This window comes from Miniopterus schreibersii (genome assembly GCF_964146895.1).
Source record: "Miniopterus schreibersii genome assembly, chromosome: 5".
Taxonomy (NCBI): domain Eukaryota; kingdom Metazoa; phylum Chordata; class Mammalia; order Chiroptera; family Miniopteridae; genus Miniopterus; species Miniopterus schreibersii.
The window spans coordinates 23,464,864-23,487,095 of NC_138106.1; the positions used below are offsets into that span (position 1 = coordinate 23,464,864).

The following is a 22,232-nucleotide window of genomic DNA, read 5'->3' on the forward strand; positions in this document are numbered from 1 at the left end:
ATACTTGTAGGTGAATAAGCCAGACTGAAGAGATTAAGAAGAGGAGGGGATTGTAATAAAACTAGTGGACACAGAACACTCAGCTGAGGATTCTCTGGAGAAATGTTTGCATTTTTGCCTTTTAATGCTGAGCATCTCACTAGCCCCCTCACCGGGATTTATTTCACCCAGCATCTTTCTTTTTTTATTTTTCTCTTCTTTCATTTCAAGCCACTGTAGCTGATTAGGGAGCCAGGGTTACGTGCCTGTTTCCTAACAGCAGTGGAGGCTGGAATCATAAAGCAAGAAAGTTCTTCTAGCACATGAAGTGTGTTCAAAGGCACTGGGCAACCGAAAGGACCTTAGCAATGTCTACTGTGACAGTGCGTGTCCATCCCTGTTTCAGTGGAGTATAGAGCTCATTTTGGGAAATCGTGTAAAATACAGCTGCTCAGTTCAGGAGAGTCTCAAGGATTAAGACTATTTGGCAAATGATGGTACACTCAAGGAAGCAAACTATGAAATAGTACATTGTTCCCAGAAGATTGGCCTGCCAGTAATATATGGAAGCGAAAGAAGGAAAGAATCAATTAAAGTAGTTAAGAGATTTTTGCAACAGTCAAGATGTCTCATGAGTCCTGCTTCTCAGTCACGGAGGCAGCAGCGTTGAAAAAAGGTGGGGACAGGCCCATGATATACATACTGTGTACATAGTTTTAAAGAACTTGGCAACTGACTTGAGGGTAAGTGAAAAGAAATGGTCCAAAAGTTTAGGCTGGTTTACTATATTAATTATATGAAAAGAAGAGAGCCAGGTGACAAATTCAATTTTTGTCTTGATAGGGTTTGGGGTAGAACATTCTGGTAGACATTCAGTTTTGGGGCATAAACATTGGTGAAAAAGGGGCTAAGTGTATGATAAGTCGAGCATTTAAAAATACAAATTTTGGGATTGAAATTAGAAGAGAAACACCTTTTTCTCTGAGGCCAAATATAAGAATAAAAGATAAATAGGGTAAAAGTAGTTTCCTGAGTTTGGGAAAATATTACCTGGAAAAGCTCACACTGGAAGTTATTACTAAAATGTGCATATGTTAATTGGGAATTTTAAAAGACATGGGATATGTAAATTTTGGTACTGCTTCCTTGGGAGTATGCTAAGTAATGAGAGAGAAAAAATGTGTGAATTAAATCATGTTTTGCATTAGTGAGTTCCCAGTAAGAGATGAATGCCATGTTGGTTTTTTTTAGGGTAGTTTGGCTTAATGCATTTAAATCTTGAATCAACAATAATTCATGTCCTGGAAGCAGAGAAAAGGCAACAAACTCTGGGGAAATGTTTTCAGTGGTGGAAACAAAGGTCATGATGAATTCTGGAGTTGATCATGGAGATTAAAGAACTGAGTAATGTGGCAGGAGTGAGAGGAGTACATACTGAGAATTTTTTTTTTTTTTAAAAAGGCAAGTTTAATGAACCTGAAAGAAAAAAGAAAGATGAAAGAAAGAAAGAAAGAAAAGAAAGAAAGAAAGAAAGAAAGAAAGAAAGAAAGAAAGAAAGAAAGAAAGAAAGAAAGAAAGAAAGAAAAGAAAGAAAGAAAAGAAAGAAAGAAAAGGGTTTATAATAATGAAGGGAAGGCACCTCATTTGAGATCTCGATGGAGGAGAGGTTCTGTGTGATGCCCATGCTGATGAGAGTACGATGTGGGGCTTGTAGGACATACTATGACTCTGGGTTTTCATTTGATCCTAGGTCTTCTCTTGATTCAACTGTTTTCTCTTTCAGATTATATATATTGTATATAACAGGTGTCAAGGAAAGAAGCTTCTAGGTAGGAAGTGATTGGCAGTAGGAAAAATGGCATTGAAAAGAAGATGGGGAAGATGGAAAAAAATAAAAATCATCCAGGGGCTCATTTTCCTTTAGCTAAAGTAACATAGCATGAAGTGAGGGGTCACCTTCCCCACTGGGTGCTGCTGGGGATGGAGCTCTCACGATATCCTGAGAAAAAGAATTTTCTGAGACTCGAAAGGGGAAAGGAGTGATTTCTTTTTGCATGGAACTAAATACCCAAGTTTCCAAAATCTCATTTCCCTTAGTCCAGTCACAGAAGTATAGGCGGGGTTTCAGTAAAACTAAAATCAGAGTCAGTGTTCAGAGTTTCCTTTCCACGTTGGAGCCGGTCTCATTCGGCACCAGGCCAGCTGCAGTCCACCAGCCCACTGTGTGTGCGGGGGTCCACCCGGCCAGGGCCATGTGGGCGAATGCAGGGGAGCAGCAGCGAGAGCCCCACAAGCCTGGTCACATGAATTCCCACAAAGTCAGGAGCACAAGAGCATAGGAGAGCGCACTCCTTTTTAGGGGGTTACCTATCTCAAATCTCAGCAGGCTTGTAGTGACCATGCACATTCTGGTCAATGACCTCTGTTCCCAGGTGTGACCGACAGCAAACACCTTCCCTATGTCACCCCAACGTTACTGGACATGCGCCTATTTCCCCTTTGCCCAGTCCCCTTCCCCCAGTGTTTTGCAGGGAACATGCCTACAATGTCTGACTTTTCCTTTGCTCTTTTCCTTTTATTAATAACTAGCTAATTACAATGGTATCGAAAGGAGTCACATTTCTGAGATATTCTATTGTTTAGTAGATGGGAAGGTTACTAAACCTCTAGAATGATCACAACCCTTTTATTTGAATATGAGTGCTCAGGGAGAGGCTGAGCTTTCATAGTTGCAAGCGCACAAATTTATAAGAAGTGTTAGAGGTTTAAATAGGGTGAAACTGAGAGGGTGAAAGTTAAGAAGTTATTATTTTACAGTTTGGGCACCCACCTTTTCTACCCACATCCCCTTTAAGGATATGTCTCCTAATTGATATTAGAAGCCAAGGGGAAGGAGAGTTCTTAAAGAAATCATTTCGAAGTCCATGTTCTCTTGTTCTAAGAATGCCTATGTATGAAATGAGACAAACATGCATATATGTATTGAGTAGGGATATACTTTTAGAATATAAGATTGTATGAATGTATAACTTTATTCAACAATAATGTATCACCCAATCATCTGTTGTACTTTCATCTTCACCTACTTTTTAAAAAATACCCTGAATTCTCAATTCTACTATTTTCTGTTCACAAAACATATTCCTTTGTATAATCCTGAGCATGAACCACTATTCTTGCTTTTTTTCAGTATGACAGGCTTTTCCCACCCTGCCTCTCCCCAATCCTAAATGTTGAAATCATAGATATCATTTATGAAACCTATTTATTATTTTCTGAATTCTTCAACCAAACACACATGATGTCTCTTTCTCTTGATCCCCGCCAGCAGTTGTCAATATTTTCATGTTTACTATATTCTGATTTTTGTGCACTTTTATTTCTTGCATACTAAATTGTAAATGTATTCATCTTTGTATACCCTGAAGGGCTTAACATGGAGTTTTATAGATAATAAGCTCCCAAATTTGTTTGCTATTACAGAGTCTATAGTTTTTCATTTGACACTATGTCTCCTTTTTGTTTATTCAACTATATCTTCAGATTATAGCAGATATTATCCAATGTATTAATATAGTGTCATCTATTTTCTTTATATGTCTCTATAGCTCAGGGAATGTTTTAAATGCAGTAAAGATAATCTTTGTTCTGGATGATAGTTATATTAACTCACTAGGAAATTTACCGTTAAATTTTTCTATGGCCTATGGTGATATTTAATAAAAAGAATGGCAGTAACGCCCTGGCTGGCGTGGCTCAGTGGTTAGAGTGTTGACCTGTGCACCGGAGGGTCACAGGTTTGATTCCTAGTCACCGGCACGTACCTGGGTTGCAGGTTTGACCCCCACCCCTGGTCGGGGTGGGTGCAGGAGACAACCAATCGATCTGTCTCTCTCACATCAATGTTTCTCTCTTTCTCTCCTCCCCCCTCCTCCCATTCTCTCTAAAATCAATGGAAAACACGGCCTCACTAGTAAGGTAAGGATCAAAAATAAAAAAGAATGGCAGTAACAATAGTGATAATGTACTTTGTTTCCCAGAGTCTCCAGTACCACTCACTTAAATGACTTAAAAGACCCATGTCTCCTCCAACAAATATAAATATTTAATAAATCACAAACATCTAAAATTAGTTTATAGAATGTTTACAAAGGGCTTTTATACCCATGACTCTACATTCAGTGGATATGGCTTCCAGGAAGGGTGTAACCTTGGGAGAGATGGGTCTGCAACTCAATCCATTACCAGCTGATGGCTGTAGGCTTTCTGCTCACAGCTCTTCTAATAACTGGGGCACAAGAAGGAGCCTCTGAGCAGAATGCCTCTATATCCATGACAAAGTTTCATGACCAAAATCACGTAGTTACTGAAAGAACCTAGATTCAAACCAATCATGTTTATCTCCAAAACCTGTGTTTTTAACTGCTCTACTGAAATCCCTTGTCTCCCTCTCTTCTGCAGGTCCAGTAGGCTGAAAGCCTTTACCCCCAGCCTCACCATCACTCCCACTGGCAGTGTCATTGCTCTTTCACTGCCCTCCACTGATCGTAGGTCAGGACTATAGAAAGATAACCGTCACATATTCATGAGACCATTCTATTGAACTTCATACTTTCAATTCGAGAGCACTTGGAGTTTATATTATGTGTATATAAATATATTTGTTGACTTATTGAATCAAACATTTATTAAGTAACTACTATTTGCCAACAACTTAAAACCTTAGCTTGTGAATAGAATTAATAGGATAGCAGAATGGTCTTGATTCATAGCTTTTTAGTTCACTGGTTCTTTAAATTGATCACAGTTGCCTTGCTTTTAGATACCTGAAAATAAGGTCAGACCACATATTCTTTGCTTACCCACTTCTACTCTAAAAACCATCTCCTTTCCCTGGTACCCACTAGCATCTTCAGACTATGTACCTGGACTCCCTATCTCAAGTGGGGTTTCTTTCTCAATGTTCTTGTCCCATGGTGGATAAGAGTCATTGTTTTGTCCTGATTTTTGGTGAACCATAGGACTCAACTAAGTATCTTTCCCATAGGACTCGTAGGTGTTCACATAAATAAAATCTTAATTAGTCATGGTTCCCCACCAGTTTTGCACCTACCCAGACTTCGGGTGTGTCCTATTCTTAAAAATCCACTCTGGGACCTGGATATGGTGAAATGAATTTGATAGAACTTTATGGTAATTATAAGACAAATGTTTTTACTGTGATGGCCATTGGTTATTTGGAATTTTCCATTGTAGTTTTAGACATTTCAAAATGAATTGAAATGTATTGTAAAAGTTATTCCAGGGGAAATTGGTCTTGCTCTCTTTCACTGATACTTTTCTTCACCTTTCTGCATCTATTATGGGCAGAGTTTGGCTATTAAACTTGCAGACAACTCACAGCCCAAATGTGTCAACAACTCTTTCACGGGTGTTATTCTTGATTCTTACACAACACTCCCAACTTCCTTCTTCTTTCTCTTCCCTACTATATAACTGAAAAACACAAACACTCATTTTTCCAATCTTTTTACTCATAGGAGAGGCCACGTTACACAGTTCTGGCCAGTGTCTGCTGAGAAATTTCTGAAAAAGCTTTCTCTTTTCTGATCAAATATCCAGATATAATAGACACAGACCTCTCCTCTTAATTCTTGCCCTGAATGCTGACCTCATGCCTTAAGCTGAGCTAACTATTTTTTGACCACAAAGAGAACGTTAATCTAATCACTGGTCTCGTCCTGGCATTGCAAGCTATAAAACCAACACCAGCTCATGGCTACCTTTAATCTTCTTGTTATGAAAGAAAAATTAACCCCTATGTTGTAGCCACTGTTGGTCTGGTGTTCTGTCATTTTTGGGTGAAAATATGCCTGTTACAAACAATTGAGTATAAATTAAATAGTACTTTATAAATTTATAATGAGAAACTTATCAAACTTATCAGAATACTTATTTCAATGTATTGAGCTGTATCCTTGTAGGAGAGAAAACAAAACTATAAATTGCCTGGAAAGTATGGATTCTTCACAAATGGATTTTTTTTAGAAGAAAAGAATGTCTAATGACAACAGAGTAAGATAACCTGACCCACCACTGCCACAGTAGGAGTAGCTTTGCCTATGGAATGAAAGAGTCCATTGGATGGGAATATGTTTACTCAGAACTATGGTAGGATGAGCCCTGAACATTTTTGCCACTGTGACTCTTTCTTTGTCTAACTTGGTTTCAGCACTAACCAGCCAAATAATGTTGGGCAAGTTTCTTTTCCGCTGTGCCTCAGTTTCATATGATAATAGTGATATTTATTTCATAGTGTTTGTGTGAGAGTGAAATATAAGATACTTTTAAAAGTTTAGAATACTTCCTGGAATGCAGTAAGTGCACAATAATTTTAGATTTATCTCATGTCTAGCTAATTCTCTTTCTTAGAGACATATACTTTTTCTATATATTTTAATGTACCAGTAAAGATAGCATCAGGTCTTGTAACCTCAGATCCCTTCTGCTTTCTTAAGATGTTTTGCATGCCTTTGCTCTGATTAATTATACATTGATATGATTAACAAATTTAATGTCCAGAGAGGAATTATTTTTCTTCTCAACTATTTTTCAATTTAATATCTAGATAAATTTGTGCACTTTTGGGAAAAAATGGAGAAATACTGTTTATACACATGCATATAGGTATATTTCCTCATAAATTTTGGGGTGATCCAGTATACAGTGGATGCCATGAAGTTAGGAGGCAGGGACTTATATTAAGGGTAGTTCAGAAGTTCTTCTAAGTGGCAAAGGAATTGTCAAAGCTCCCTGTTCACAGCCTGTCGCAAAGTGCTTCCTGCCCAGCACTCTCCCTGCTGTCCAGCAGGGCTCCAGTGTTCAGAGATAACCCTTTGTCAACCATGAGTCTTCTGCGCACTTTAAAAAGTCCCCCACAAAACTTTAAAATGAAATAATGAGGCCAGTTAAGAATTCTGAGAGGCCTCCAGATGAAAAGACCTGTGAAAAGTGTCACAAATTGAGGCAAAATGTTTTTTAACTGCATTTAAAAAAAAAAAAAAATTAACATTACCAACCTCATGCTTCAAATTGATGAAAGCTCATTCAGAATAATGGGTGACAGTCTGCCAAGATTAAGTACAAAACTGAACTGCAACCTCGCTGAATAACATAAATTTAAAAATCATATTTAAAACCTAAAAATCTGAATGAAGAAAACAGAATAATGCACATAAGGACTAATGGTCAAGGCTGAGATTCTGTTAGGTATTAAAGATGATGTTATTTTGTTTCATTGTGAAATTTATATTCACTTGTTCCTATTTAAAGTCTCTTTACTCTTCACATTAATATCGAATGTAAGAATGGCATAGCTGGCTTTTTAAAATAAGCAGATTTTTAAAAAATTAAGTACTTTTTAAATCCTTAAAGTTCCTGAAAATCCTTTTCAGAGAAACTACACATCCCACTGAAAGATGGGAAAATGTTTCTGTGTAAAACCAGTGTTTCTGATAACTCCAGTGTGGTAAATGTAAGGGTCCATGTCCCAAGACTGTGTTCATCAGCTATTTGGTGAAAGGCAGTGGGCATAGAAAGATGGTGATGATGACCATGGCAGTGCTTGCTGCAACAAACTTGCTACCAATACTTTAGCACTTTTTATAATCCAGAAAATATGTTAAGTAATTAACATACATTTCTCAATTAATTTAACCAACAAATAAAGTAATTTTACTTTCTGCAGTTTCTAGATAAAATTGAAGCTTAAAAGTGTTGTTATTGAGAGTAATTTAGTCAATAAATTCATTTAAACTCAGATCTTTGGACCGAAAAATCTGTGCTTTTAGCCAGTGACAATATACTTCATTATGCATATGAAATGAATAAATAGAGCTTGCTTCTCACTGTTTACTGTCTACATTCATTCAGGTTTTTCAGACCCACCTAAATATTAACAAATGCTAAGTACTTTCAAATACTCTGCTTTTTATCCCCTTTAACATTTTATAGGGATTATAAATGCTTTTGAGAATTTAAGCATCTAAGTGAAAACCCCATCGTAACTTCCTGAAGTAGAAATAGTAGAGATGCTAGAGTCAGGGGTCTTATCTTAAAGAGAACTTGGTGAGATATGGGCAGAATTTCAAGTTACCTTTAGACATGCATTACTAAAGGTTTTGCTTTTGCAAAATATGTACTATCTCTATCTCTTCAGCCTCTACTATCAGTAGCTAACTAGTTGCCATCACTTACTAAACTAATGACCAGAAATTGTATAATTTTCATTATGGTAACACTTCATTTCCAAAACTGATATACGGTGTTGGGCAAAAGTAGGTTTACAGCTGTGAGTACACAAAACGCAGAGTTTACTCTTGTATCACTATTTTTTCATTATTGTATTATTTCTTATCTGAACAGCTGTAAACCTACCTTTGCCCCACCCTGGATGTGTTGCTCAGGACAGGTTAGAGTATGTTGAAGAATCAACTAAACCCAAATGTTGACGGCCTCATACTTTAAATGTTAATTCTTCACAGAGACATAATCTGATTCATGCCCGGTGTCTCTGCTGGGTGTCTCTCCTCCAAGCACTGCCTCATGTACTTAAGCTCTTTCCATCTTTCAGCCATGCTCTTGGAAGAGCTTGCTTACAAGTCACCGTGGCAGAAGAGAGGGGCAGAAGGTCTGACGGAGTGTTTTAAATGGCCAGAGCAGTGAGTCTCTTACATCTCTCTGTCTGTGTTTCATTGGCAGGCACATGACCAATGTGATAGCCAGGGTGACTAAGAAACCTAGAAGAGCACGTAAGAATAGCCTCTGCCACAGTTTCTTTTTGAATGATCGTATTGAACTCCAAAGTCTGATGAGACCCATCAAAGAACTGTACTGTTAACATAACTGGAACAGTTTTGGACCAGAAAATCTGTGAGACCCACCTCTCGACACTTGACTGTGTTATGTCAAAGCACACAATGCCAATTATGTTCAATTATGCTCTTCTGTGCCCCTTAGAAGCTGCAGTGACAAGATTAACCTTTATTAAACTAGCTTATAAAATCATGATTTTATGCACAGAAAAGAGGGACCAAGGTGGTATAGTAGAATAGGTGTTGGGAAAGTGGGAGGCCTGTGCTGCAGGGCCAGATCTAACTGTGATAACACCTAACGCAATATGCGACCCGCGCTCGCCTCAGTGTCTTCATGTGTAAAATGAGGAGGGCAGCGGAAGTGTTCTCCAGATGCTCTTCTGCCCCTAGAATTCTGTGGCTTCAGCTGTCCCCGGGGGCAGGGCAGCGATGGTCAAAGGCATAAACTCTGGTGTCAGGAGGCCTTGGTTTTAATTCTGGCTTAGCACTTATTAGCAGCATGAATTAAACCTTTCATGTTCTTCAGTTTTCTCTTTCACAAAGTATTGCCTCATATGTTTTTTGAGAAGATTCAATTACTTAGTACATGGACATCAATATGCCTAGAAGATAATATTTAATATTTTTTGCTATTATCTCCCTCTATTAAAGACACTGAAAGAAAGCTCGGTGGCTTGTCAGAAGTAACAGCTATTTGAGAGCAAAATTGCAAATATAATCCTTGATTTTAGTTCTATTTCTACTAGACAACGTTATTGCTAAAAATTCTAAATATTTCTATAAAATCCTTGCTTCAGAAGTGATTTTTTTCTATACAAATGAAAATGTAACAGAAAATATGAAAATGTAATCATCCCGTCTATAGGAAAATATTTACAGGTTTTTCTGCAAGTGTCTATATACCTATAACTGTGGGGGTAAATGTTGAGATCTTTTGAAAAAAAAAATTATTGAATGCTTAGCAATAGGTCTTAATTCAGACCTAAATTTATAAAATGAGATTTGAAATCTGAAATACCCAAAACTGTACAAGGTGGCCTGTAAAGCAATTGCAGAGACAGGATAATGGGGTATTTTTTCTGATTGTGAACATAGCTCCGTTCCTTTGATTCATTAATGTTTTTTAATTCCAGTGTTTTAGCAGTGTTTATTGCACTTGCTTAAAAAACTAATTGTTACAAATAAAACTAGTCATATTTTAAAATAAGCATATAGTATTTCTTTTACAGAACTTAAAGAGAAAGACATTTAGTGCTAGCTCCTTATGATAAGTTTCTCACTTGCTTTCAAGTTTAATTTTCACAGTCAAGCTCAAGAAAGGGTATTTTTACCCCCTGGTTCAGACAAGAGAATGAGCTCACACAGCTTGTGCATAGCAGGCCCAGGATTTATTTAAGCCCAAATGCTAAATCCTGGGTTAATTCTGCTGAGCATCAGCCTCTCCCTTACTGTCCAAAACAGCTAGGGCTTGATGGAATAAAAGAGGCATCCTATGATGGATCCGAAAGAGTGTGGGGTCTGGAATTAGAAGGTCTGACTTTGAGGCTTAGATTTGCTCTCATTGCCCTCAAAGCTGCTGAAATTTTCCCACAAAGAGACTGTTCTTCTGAAAAATGTATATGAGTAGCTGTATTTGGAAATAGTAAAATGTCATGCATGTTTCCAAAAATGCCATGCACATTTTTCAAGTTGGAAAATAGTAGTCACTCTTAATTTTTCTCTCTCCTTCATTGTCTAAATGTAGGTAGTTTCCAAATATTATTTATTCTAATCGTTATGCAGATTTGAAACCTTTCCCTACTTTCTATTCTGACTTCCACTGCCTTGGTTGGCATCTCCACTGATTCTTGTCAGATCTATCACAGTAACCTTCTAAATGGCTCTTTACTTCCCAAGCCTTCAGGCCACAAGCAGCAGCATTAATCTGGTTTGCCTTCTTCAAATAGAAATATTAATTTAAATGTAATCTACACACCCAATACATCACAATACCTAAAAAAACCCTCTCACAAGCCTAGCGACATCATATTAAAAAGTGGAACCCTGCAGTCAGAAAGACTTGGGTTAGCGACTGGCGCAACCATTTAACTAATTGTGTTTGAGTTTAAACGAATTATTATTACTTTAAAGAACAGGATCCCTATCTGTAAATGGGATCATAAAGAAATGTTATGACAGTTCGAGTAAGTATATGTAAAACACCACAGTGTTGGGAACACGGGAGGTATTTAAAAATGGTAATTGAGGTTTTTCTAACACATTGCTGCCCACCCTTACCATCAATAAAACAGATTTTCAGCATCTTTCAAGTGTCTGGTCCTTTCTTATCCACTTGCTCGTGCCATTTGCTCTGCCTGAAATACCCTGTTCTACACTGGTTACTAAATAAATTCCTCCTGCTCCATAAAGATTATATCTTACCTTTTTGGTGAATCATTCTCTAACATTTGGAAAGCATTTGTTTTGCTCATAGTTCGTTGTCACTTGAGGTAGGCTCCTGGGTAAGAAGGCACTCTCTCATCTCTCTGGCACCTAGATTATTTATGTATTCACTGAATATTTGCTAAATGAATGCAATATTATCTTTCCACAAATGCCTATATTATAGAATTTTGCCCAAATTCAGTGGTAACTTTCACTTTTTATCCTAGTCATTTCCTAAAATCTAGCATTTTTACCTCTTTTATTCTGATTCTTCAAGAATTTATCCCCAAACATTTTACCACATTAAAAAGTTCCAGAAAAATATTGCCATGAGTATGAAAGGGCTTTGATTTGTTTGCTTTTGTTATTTTTAAATGGCAAAATGGATATTTAAATGGTAGCAAAAAAGTGAAAAATAGGTACATCAAATATAATAGACAAAAGTAATGATTTATTATACAGGGACAAAGTTATATGGTAGAAATAATACAAGCTTATAAGACAGTCTGCCTAGGCCATCTCTTGTAAGAGATTTGTGATTCTTGGTAAGCTTAGTAAAACATTTTTATTTAAGTTACTTGAATGGAATTAATAATAACTAAGGTTAATATGAAGATTAAAGGTAAAGTAAATACGTGAAGTTAGCAGATAGTACTTGGAATGGAGTAGGCGTTGTTGAATTGTCAAATCTCACCCACATCCTCCCCACTTCTACTGAAATTGAAACAATTTCTTCAGATTTATTAAAAAAAACATAAAAATTCAAATAAGTAAGCAAAGGATAAGAAGAGACAATTTGCAGAAGATGCATTAATTAATCAACATAAATATATAATATTCAATTTCTGTAAAAACTAAAAATGTGAATTAAAGTTACCTTGACAGAACATTTTATAGTTATAAAAATTGCAATGTTTTTAAACATAAAACAACTAATTCTAGAATGGTTTTGATGAACCTAGTGTATTAATTTATTGCTGTTTGCACTATAAAGGTATATTACCCCTTTTAAAAGGCAGCTTATTATATGTAACAAGACCTATAATGGTATCTATGACCTTTAGCTTGATATATTTCTTCCACTTTGCTCTCATTAAATAATTTATGGAAATAGAAGGCTATAAACATTAAGCTGTTCTCCAGGATTGGAAAAAACTTGATAGAATCAGCCAGAATGCCCAGTGTTAGAATGATTTAATAAATAAATACTGCCATCATTTATTATATAGAAATATTATTTGAGCATTAAAATTAGAACAGGAATATTATATAGTCCCGCTCTGTTTAAATAAAATATTATGTTAGCGAAGAATGCAATTTAAATTTTTCTAGTAGCCACATTATGAAAGAGGTAAAATTTATCTTAGTAATATATTTATTTAAGCAAATATCCAGAATATTTTTATTTCAAATTGTAATTAATGTAAAGGACATCAATAAGATATATATACACATATACATATACAATACATAAGTGTGTGTGTATATATATATATATATATATATATATATTTTTTTTTTTTTTTTTTTTTTTTTTTTTTTTGGCTACTAAGTCTTTGAAACCTGGTGCATATTTTACACTTACCACACATTTTAATTTGGACTGACCACTTTTCTAGTCTTAATAGCCAAACTACTATCACTTTGGATGGGGAAGATTATTGGTGTATATTCAAAAGAAACAGAAATATTCTTAACATCATAAACACTATTATTTCAACTATTAAGATGAAGTATTCGTTTCATAATTAGTGCACAAAAGAGTAAAAAGAAGAGAATGAAAATTTGACTCTGTACACAAATTTAAATATTCTCGTATTTTCACTGTTTTTTCAATACAAAAGTTTTAAGCCTTCAAACAAGTTCCTAATTTGTAAGTTATAGTCATTCTGATTATATGCCTTAAAAGAAAATAATGGTGAGCTTTCATTTGGATTACATTCACCTTTTAACACTGTCTCTATGGAATTAATAAGTCTTCCCAATTCAGAACTGTTTGATATGCAAAATAGCCTGAACATTTTCACATAGAATAGCAAATAAATGACCTTTCTGGATTAGGCCAGTCTTACAGCCCACTTTTTCCACAGTTCCAACAGTCTATATTTGGTTGATCCTATAAGTAAGTAAAGTAAAGAAATACATTCAGAACCCTGTTTTAAAAATGTCTAGCATTGTGCCTTGCACATTTTAGACACAGAATGCATCATTGTTCATTTTATTTGGTTTGTTGCTTCTTGCCGTTGAATTGGAGATAGATTTGTTGAAACTTTTTTCTTGGTAAGATTTGCTTTTTCTTAATCTATTTCACTGTGATGCTTCCTGAGGAAGGAAAGCCAGAAACATGGGTCACAAAAGTGTGAGAGCTTTTGACAGCACTGGAGGTGAACACAGAATTCTTCCATATAACCATTTTTCAGCTAAACTAGTCTACATGAATAAAATATGTCAAGATTTTTGAATTTGGTTTTTTATCATTTTATTGAGGTATGATTAAAATGTAAAAAGCTGTTCATATTTCATATGTACAATTGGAGGTATTTAAGGGTGAGTATACACTCATGAAACCATCACCACCATCAATGTGGACACAGACGTTCCATCGTCTTTAAAACTTTCCTCCTGCCCCTTTAAGTTCTACCCTCTTTTAAGTATTGTTAGTTATAGACACTATGTTATATAGATCTCCAGAATTTATTTATCTTGAATAACTGAAACATTGTACCCTTTGACCATCACCTCCCCATTTCCTCTTCCCCACCAACCCTGAGTTGTAAGAGTTCCTTATGTATTTTTGAAATTATTAGATACGTGCTTTGCGTATATTTTCTCCCATTCTGTGGGTTGCCTTTGCTGTGCAAAAGTTTTTCTAGTTTGGTGCAATACCACCTAGTTATTTTTGCGTTTTTTGTTGTGCTTTTGGTTTTTTGTATTCAAAAAAATCGCTGTCAAGACCAATGTCAAGGAGCTTTTTTCAGTGTTTTCTTCTAAATGTTTCACTGCTTCAGGTCCTTAATCCATTTTGAGTTGATTTTTGTGTATGGTAAGATATTTCAATCTTTTGAATGTGGATGTATCATTTTCCCAATATCATTTACTGAAGGGACTACACTTTCCCAATTTTGTTTTCAAGGAGCTGTTTGGCAGATTAGTTGGCCATATATGCATGGTGGTTGTTTTTTCTTGAAGTCTCTATTTTGTTCCATTTGTTTGTATATCTGTTTTTATGCCAACACAATACTCTGTGGATTACCAAAGCTTTGTAATAGAATTAGAAATCAGTAGCTGTGATGCGTTCAGCTTTGTTCTTCTTTTTCCAAATTACTTTGGCTATTTGGAGTCTTGAGGTTCCATATGAATTATAGGATTGATTTTTCTGTTTCTCTGAGAAGTGCCATTAGAATTTTGTCAGAGATTGAATTGCATATGTAGATTAATTTGAGTAGTATGGACACTGTAGCAATATTAATTCTTTCAATCCATGAACATGAGATATCTGTTTGTCTTCAAATTCTTTCATCAGCTATTTATAGTTTTCAATGTGTAGACCTTTTATGAGTTAAATTTATTCTTAAATATTTTATTATTTTGATTCTATTATAAAGGGGATTGTTTTCTTAATTTCTTCTTTGGACATGTGATGTTAGCATACAGAAACATGACTACTCTTTGTATATTTATTTTGTATCCTGCAAACTTACTAAATTTATTAGTTTTAACAGTGTTTTAGATTATTTTTTAGCCTTTTTATATATAAAATCATGTAATCAGTGCAAAGCGTTTCCCACCTTTATTCCGGTTTGGATGCCTTATTCATTATTCGTATTCATCCATCATTTCCGTCTCCCTGCCCCCGCGGGCCCTGCCGCACTGCTGACCGCGGGCCGTGAGAACGGGCCTCTCACCGTGTCCGCGGTCGTAGGGGAAACGTTGTTTCGCTTCTCCCGGTTTAGTGCAGTGTGACCGTGGGCTCAGCGTGATGCCATGACCTGGATTATGCAAAGGCTCATTCCTTCTGCACCTGCTTCGCTGAAAGTTTTTCATCTAAGCTCTCACTGGCCCTCGCCATCCGGGCCGCGTCGAGTCCCGAAGGCCGGTGGCACCAGGCGCTCCTGCTGCCTGGGGGGGGGGGGGGGCCTGCAGGGGTCTAAGTCCCCCCATCCCCCCAGGACCGCTCCAGGAGCAACTGCGAGGTGTCCTAGACGGGCGGGCGGGCGGCGGGCGCGGGAGCGAAGCCTCGGGCTGGGGAAGCCCCTTCCCGGCGGAGCCGCGGGGCCTGTGGCCCCCAGATCACCCCGGGAGCCCCGCGCGGTGGGCGGGGTCTCAGCCTGCGGAGCTGCGATTCTCAGCAAGCCCGCGCCCCACGGGCCCCCCTGGGCGCCTCGAGGGAGCTGCCCCGGGCCCGCGGGGCCTGGGTCACTGTCTTATTTTTATAGAAGGCACTTCACCACTTTCGTACCTTTTTGAAGGCCCGCCAGGGAGCCTCAGTGCAGCCGCGAGGTGAGCGAAGTCAGGTCTGTTTGTGGGGGTGGCCTTGGGACCCTGGAGACGGCGGGACTGGAGGCAGAGATGGGGGGAATCCACACCGCGCGTGGGCTGGGGACCATGGGGCCCGGGGGGCACGGAGCTTGGGCAGCAGCCCGGCGCTGCCCCAGCCGGCCCTGCCCTCGGCGCCCAGTGGCCCGCCGGTCTGAGCGGGGGTGCGGGTGCCGGTGTGGGTGCGGGTGTGGGTGCGGGCCCGCCATGTGCGGGGGCCTGCAGCTCCCGGGCCGTATCCCTGTGTGTCTCGGGGCCATGGCCTCCAAGCCGAGGCCTGCGTTCCCGGGAGAAGGAGAGGGCACCCCGGGCACCCCCATCCCTCCCGGCGGAGGCGCCGTTGGTCACTTCACACGTCTCCGCGTGAAGACGCAGAGCCGCTGTCCGCGGGTGGAACACGGCAGGGGCCGCCCCGCGCTCTGCAGGCTTGGGCTCTCCCGGGCGCCTGGACCCCACCCTCACCGGCCTCTGGTCCCTGACCTTGGGGGCCACCCCACAGCCGCTCCTTGGCCCGGCATCGCCCCTCTGTGAAGTCACGCGTCACTAGAGCCACCCTGACCGGGTCCTTGGTGATGCGCCTGGGGCAGTGGCACAGGGCACCTCCTGCTGAACCGCGCCAGCCCTGGGCCGGGCCTGGCCTCCTGCGCCCGCCGGCTGCGACTCCCCGGCCACGCGGGCGCCAGCGCGGCTCCCCCTGCTGGGCTCCCCCTGAGCCTGCGGCCCCCAGCCTGCGGCTCCCCCTGCTGGGCTCCCCCTGAGCCGGCGGCCCCCAGCCTGCGGCTCCCCCTGCTGGGCTCCCCCTGAGCCGGCGGCCCCCAGCCTGCGGCTCCCCCTGCTGGGCTCCCCCTGAGCCTGCGGCTCCCAGCCTGCGGCTCCCCCTGCTGGGCTCCCCCTGAGCCTGCGGCTCCCAGCCTGCGGCTCCCCCTGCTGGGCTCCCCCTGAGCCGGCGGCCCCCAGCCTGCGGCTCCCCCTGCTGGGCTCCCCCTGAGCCTGCGGCCCCCAGCCTGCGGCTCCCCCTGCTGGGCTCCCCCTGAGCCTGCGGCTCCCAGCCTGCGGCTCCCCCTGCTGGGCTCCCCCTGAGCCTGCGGCTCCCAGCCTGCGGCTCCCCCTCCTGGGCTCCCCCTGAGCCTGCGGCCCCCAGCCTGCGGCTCCCCCTGCTGGGCTCCCCCTGAGCCTGCGGCCCCCAGCCTGCGGCTCCCCCTGAGCCTGCGGCTCCCCTGCGCTGGGGGAGCCCCGGGGGAGCCCAGTGCCTGCTGTTCTGGGGGGCGAGGTGGGCAGGGGAGCCTGGGGACCCCGGCGGAGGCCTGGCCACCAGCAGCGTCAGGCAGAGGGAGACGCGCCTGACCTTTTCTGCCAGCGAAGCCCCCTTTCTTTGGACTTTGAACCAAAGAACATGGACTATTATTTGAGGGTGTGGACCATCTTACGTTCAAAACACAAACACCCCCTTTGCTGCTGATGATCGCACCATTCCTGAGCTGTCTGGGATGTGCTGTGTGTTTTTGTTTCTTTGTACAGTAAATGTAATTCATCTCTGACCCATTTTATGTGAATTAAAGTCTCTGGTTTTAACTGGGGGAAAAAATAAAGGAACGAATGTTGAATTTTGTCAAATGCTCTTTTTTCCATCTATTGAGATGATTATTTAATTTTTGCCCTTCATTATGTTAATGTGGTATATCATATTTATTGATTTGTGAATGAACCATCCTTGCATCTCAGGGACAAATCCCACTTGATCAAGGTGTATGATCGTTTCAATGTGCTGTTGAACTCAGTTTGCTTATAATTTGTTGAGTACTTTTGCATGTATGCTTATCTGGGATATTGGCCTGTAATTTTCTTTTCTGACAGTGTTGGTATCAGGGTAATGCTGATCTCACAAGGTGAGTTTGGGAATATTTCCTCCTTTATCTTGCGGCGAGCTCCCTCCTCTTTCCGGTGATCCCAGCTGTCTCCACTGCCTGAACCATCTGACTCCCTCAGCGTACTGGGTTTGGTGAGACGGAATTGAACCTCCTGGGCAGTGCCTCCTGATGCCGGGGAAGCCAGGCGCTCACTCAGCTTTCACTCTTCTCCACAGGAGAAATAACTGGCCGAGGGGTCTCCCTGGTCACTGAGCTGCGGCACCTTGGAAGAAGGGCGACGCCAATAAAACGAAACTGTTCTTATTACCTTCTTTCTGCATCTGTTTTTGAATGTTTTGCTGTACAGAGGTGCTTGAACCTTTCAGTCGCACGCTGGGACTCCCATAATATTATTCTTGTCTGTGAGTTGTTCAGATTATTGTTTCCGTGAGGAGTTGGGGGCTGGAACTTCCTAATGCACTATTTTGTAACATCACCGTGAGCATTTCTGTGCCTTTCATGTTTTATTAATGATTATTTATTTATTAGTGATCTATAAAAATATTTCTTTAAATTGCAATATAATTCCTGTTTTGTAGGAATTACATTCCTATGTGATTTTAATTTGTTTTCCAAACCAAGTTTCAAGATGCTTGAGGACAAGACCATTCTCTCCTCTTCACAACCCCAAATTTCCTCACATGGTGCGATGCCTCATAAAGTCTTCAAGTGTATTAATTTGATTTGATCTATAAACACTAAAGTAAATGCAGGTAGTAAAAGCACGATAATTAAATTTATGTTTTTCATAGACAGTGCGATGACACAGCTTTTAAGTAATTTTATATAATGTGCTATAAAACGTCTAATACTGAATAATCAGGCATTTCATTAAGAAAGAAAAAGCAGAAAAAGTAAAAAGATGGCGATGATACAGTGTTATGTTATTTGAAAATGTTGATTAAGTTAAATAAAAGTGTTTCTTTATCGCTCTCTGTGTAGAAAAGTTTTTTTATCACAGCAACTGATTTTCAAGTGGACTATGCCTTCAGACCAGTTGGTGATACTTGATTCCCTTTGCATCCACCTGCTGCAATGCTTCTGATATTTTCAGTCTCAGTTTTATTACTGGTTTCCTCTGCTCCCCTCCTCTTTACCACCGCAGTGTTAGGTCATTGTTCAAAAGAATAGTCAGAACCGAGTTTATCTAAGCTAAAGCAGATTTAGATTGTAAAGAATACTCTACTAGAATTTATAAGCATCCCCGGTTCCAGAAACCTGGTTTCATTTGTAAACCCCCAGAGTGCAAAGCCAGAAGGAGATTACACATATTTTATAAAAGGGGAACTGCTGACACCCTAACCCACTATTTATTTCCTTGTGAAAACTTAGTAGTATGTATGTGTATGTGTATATATAGGTATATATGTAGATATATATCCATAACAGACACTGCTATATGTCTAGTAATTAGTTTTTAAGTGACTGATTAAATATATTTTTTTCTTACAACACAAAGTTGACTTTCCCCAAGAGCTATCATAATTTAGGCAGATTTTTAAATAGAGTCTCTTCATTATACTTTTTTTTTTCAGTCATCTTAGAAAAAATATAATAACATTAGTAAGATGTTTTCTTCTCGAAATAAAAAACTTTAGAAGATTTTTAAGCTGTTTAAAGATCAAATTTAAAGGAAATTATAAACTGGCTAATTAGTTATGGATAATATAACAATGCAGTAATAAAAAGATAGATAATAAATTGATTGATTGATGAATGGATTAATTGATAGGTGCTGGTGAATTTCATTAGTGTGGATCCACTGGGTTTCCATTCAGTTGTTTTAAATGCTGAAACAGGTTTTCAGGTTGGAACTTATAAATATCGTATGCACTGCAATAGTAGAGGTGTTGCTGGTGAAAATAGGATGCTTCCACGGAACCGTGAGAAATGCATTTCAGGGACCCATGCAGAGGAGTACTTGAGCCATGGTGGTAAGATTTATTGGAACGAAAAAAAGGACTGCCCTAGGTGCTCTGTGTCTCAGACCAGGTGGCTCAGCGCCTTCTCACTGCAGAAGTCCAGCTTCTGGGATCTCAGACCTGCACCCGCGCCTGTCAGGCCCAGGAGGGCCAAGATCCAAAGATGCAGAAATCCTCTGTCTCGTTTCCCCATCTGTACCCCCAGAGCCAAGGCCAGATGACACCCGGGGCTGAGACCAGTGCTGCGCTTGGGCCAACAGCCGCCAGGCTCACAGAGCCACTAGGGAGAAAGGGAACAGGAAGAAACAAACTCCCGCCTTTGTTAAGCTTTGATTAAGTCTCCTCAGGCTTGGGAAAGGGCAGGCTTTTATTCACACTAACCAGTCTTCTTCCCAGTTCTTTGCTGGTTTGTGCTGGGCTCTTCCCCTGCCTAACCAACCCCTTTCCTGAATCTTCCAGGGTAGAATCGCCTTGATGATTGCCATTTGTCTCCTACCGGCAGGCCTCAGTTCTGTCATCTGGCTTCTACCCTTCAAGCCTCGACAGAGGCTTTTCCCTTCTCCGTCTACCCCTCAGCACCCAGCCGCTGCAAAGCTGCCGCTTCCTGCTGAAGCAGGCTTAGTGTCTGATTCCTTTGGCTCCCTTCCTTCATCAGTAACTATCTAGCTACCTATGCTAACGGTAGCATTTAAAAAGAAGACCCTAAATTCCTCATGGCAATGAAGCATATATTCTAATAGATGTCTTAGTGTAAATAAAGTTTTGCTTCGTGCATGACCTGGTAACTGTGCTGAATTTCCTTGCCCGGATCAGTACTAATGTTTCAGTTCTGCTCTCAGAAAATCAAGTGTTAGGCCTTAAAATATCAGAAATTAAATGTAAGGGGTTTTTTTTTTGTTTGTTTTTGTTTATTTTAGAAAATAATCAGGGGGTAGGAAACATGCCAGTTGTACTTCTTCTAAATGATATGACTTCAGATTTTTGCCTTCACAGAGTTACCTACTTTGATTGAGAACATAATTCCAATATCTGGTTTTGGTCTGATCCGGTGGTTTTGATTTCTACATTCTCAGATAATACTGAAGCTTCCTGAATATGCCCACTTATCAAGACACAAGGTAATTAAAAAACTTCTAAATGTATAATTTTCAAAATATACATTATCTCCCAGGGTTTGGTCCTAGGTCATCCATTCTTTCCTATCAACTGTATCCCTCTAGATGACCTATTCAGTCCCATAACTTCTAATATCATCTATGCTAAACAATTTACAGCCTCTATTTCTCTTCTCAGCTTCAAATTCGTACGTCTAAATGTCTGCTAGATTACTTTACGTGGGTCTCAAAACCTAATCATGCTGTTACCTTCCCTCTTTCTTTTTCCAGTCTTCCTCCTATCACTAAAGGACATCATACCCACTCTATGGATTAATCTAACCTAGGAATTATCATTACTTTTCTTTCTCTCAGCTCCCATCCCTTACCCAGCAGCAAAGCCTGTTGTTTCTTACCAAAATGCACCTTATTTGCATCTACCTTAGTCCAAGAAATCCTCACTCACCTGGGCTAATGCAATCGTCTATGTAATGGTTCGCCTGGTTCTACTTTTGCTCCCTAATTAGCACAGAGCAGCCAGAGTGATGTTTTAAAATTCACTGCATCCTCCTGCTCAGAAGCCTCCAATGGCTTCTCATTGCACTTAGAATAAAATCCAAGCTCCATCCAAGCCTCTACATGACATGGTCGCCGCCGCTCTCTCCAGTCCCAGGCTTCCCTCTCTTACCTTCTCCCCGCCTTCCCTCTGACCGCGCTGGGACACTTCAGGTGATTGGAAACACCCAACTTATTTCCACCGTTGAAGCTTTGCTGCTTTTCCCTCTACTTGGAGCTCCCCGGCCCCCGATCCGCGTCCGCGTGGTTTCTTATTTTTATTCTGGTCCCAGCCCAAAAGCCATCTTCTCTGAGACACCGTCCCTGACAATCTGTCCAAGGCTCTCTCAGCTCTCTCCACTTACCCACTTTTATCTTGACCATAGCACTCGTCAGGACTTGAATTTATCTTACTTGTATATTATTTTTTATTCTTTAATATATAAACTCTATTTGAACAGTGACCTTTTCTGCCCTTTCGTCACTGTCTTTAACCCCTAGAAGAATAATTAGATTATACTTAGTATTTATACTGGGAAGGTATTGGCACATAAGAGACAGACAGAGAGACAGTTTGGTGACAATATGGTATGGAAGTGATTGACATTTAATCCATATTCCCCGAATCTGGTTTAGGTAGATGCTGGTCTACCTAAAGTACTCTTAGATAAAAAGTATTCCACAGGTAAATGAGTTTGTAGGATTCTATTAGAGAATTATAAAATGTTTTAGTCTATTATTCTATAAAATTTTGCAGCAAAGAAACTTATTTAATGATACTTAATTAAATGAATCCCAAAATTAGTTGGCCTGGGAAATATTTTTTCCACATTTAACATATTAACCTTTGAAAATACTGGTCTAAATCAACACAGTATCCCCCTGGAAAATAAGGTAGCAAGAGGGCAACATCTTTTTATGAAAGTTTTTTTGTTTTTTGTT

At 40.1% G+C, this 22,232-nt stretch overlaps 1 long non-coding RNA gene across 2 annotated transcripts in view; it reads left to right on the forward strand.

Moving 5' to 3' along the window:
* Window positions 1–20,674: 20,674 nt before the first annotated feature.
* Window positions 20,675–22,232, forward strand: part of LOC308558067 — a 206,674-nt gene continuing 205,116 nt past the window's right edge. For both annotated transcript variants that reach the window (XR_013998943.1, XR_013998944.1), the window contains exon 1: window positions 20,675–20,759. This is a non-coding gene — a long non-coding RNA (uncharacterized lncRNA). The remainder of the gene's footprint in view (window positions 20,760–22,232) is intronic.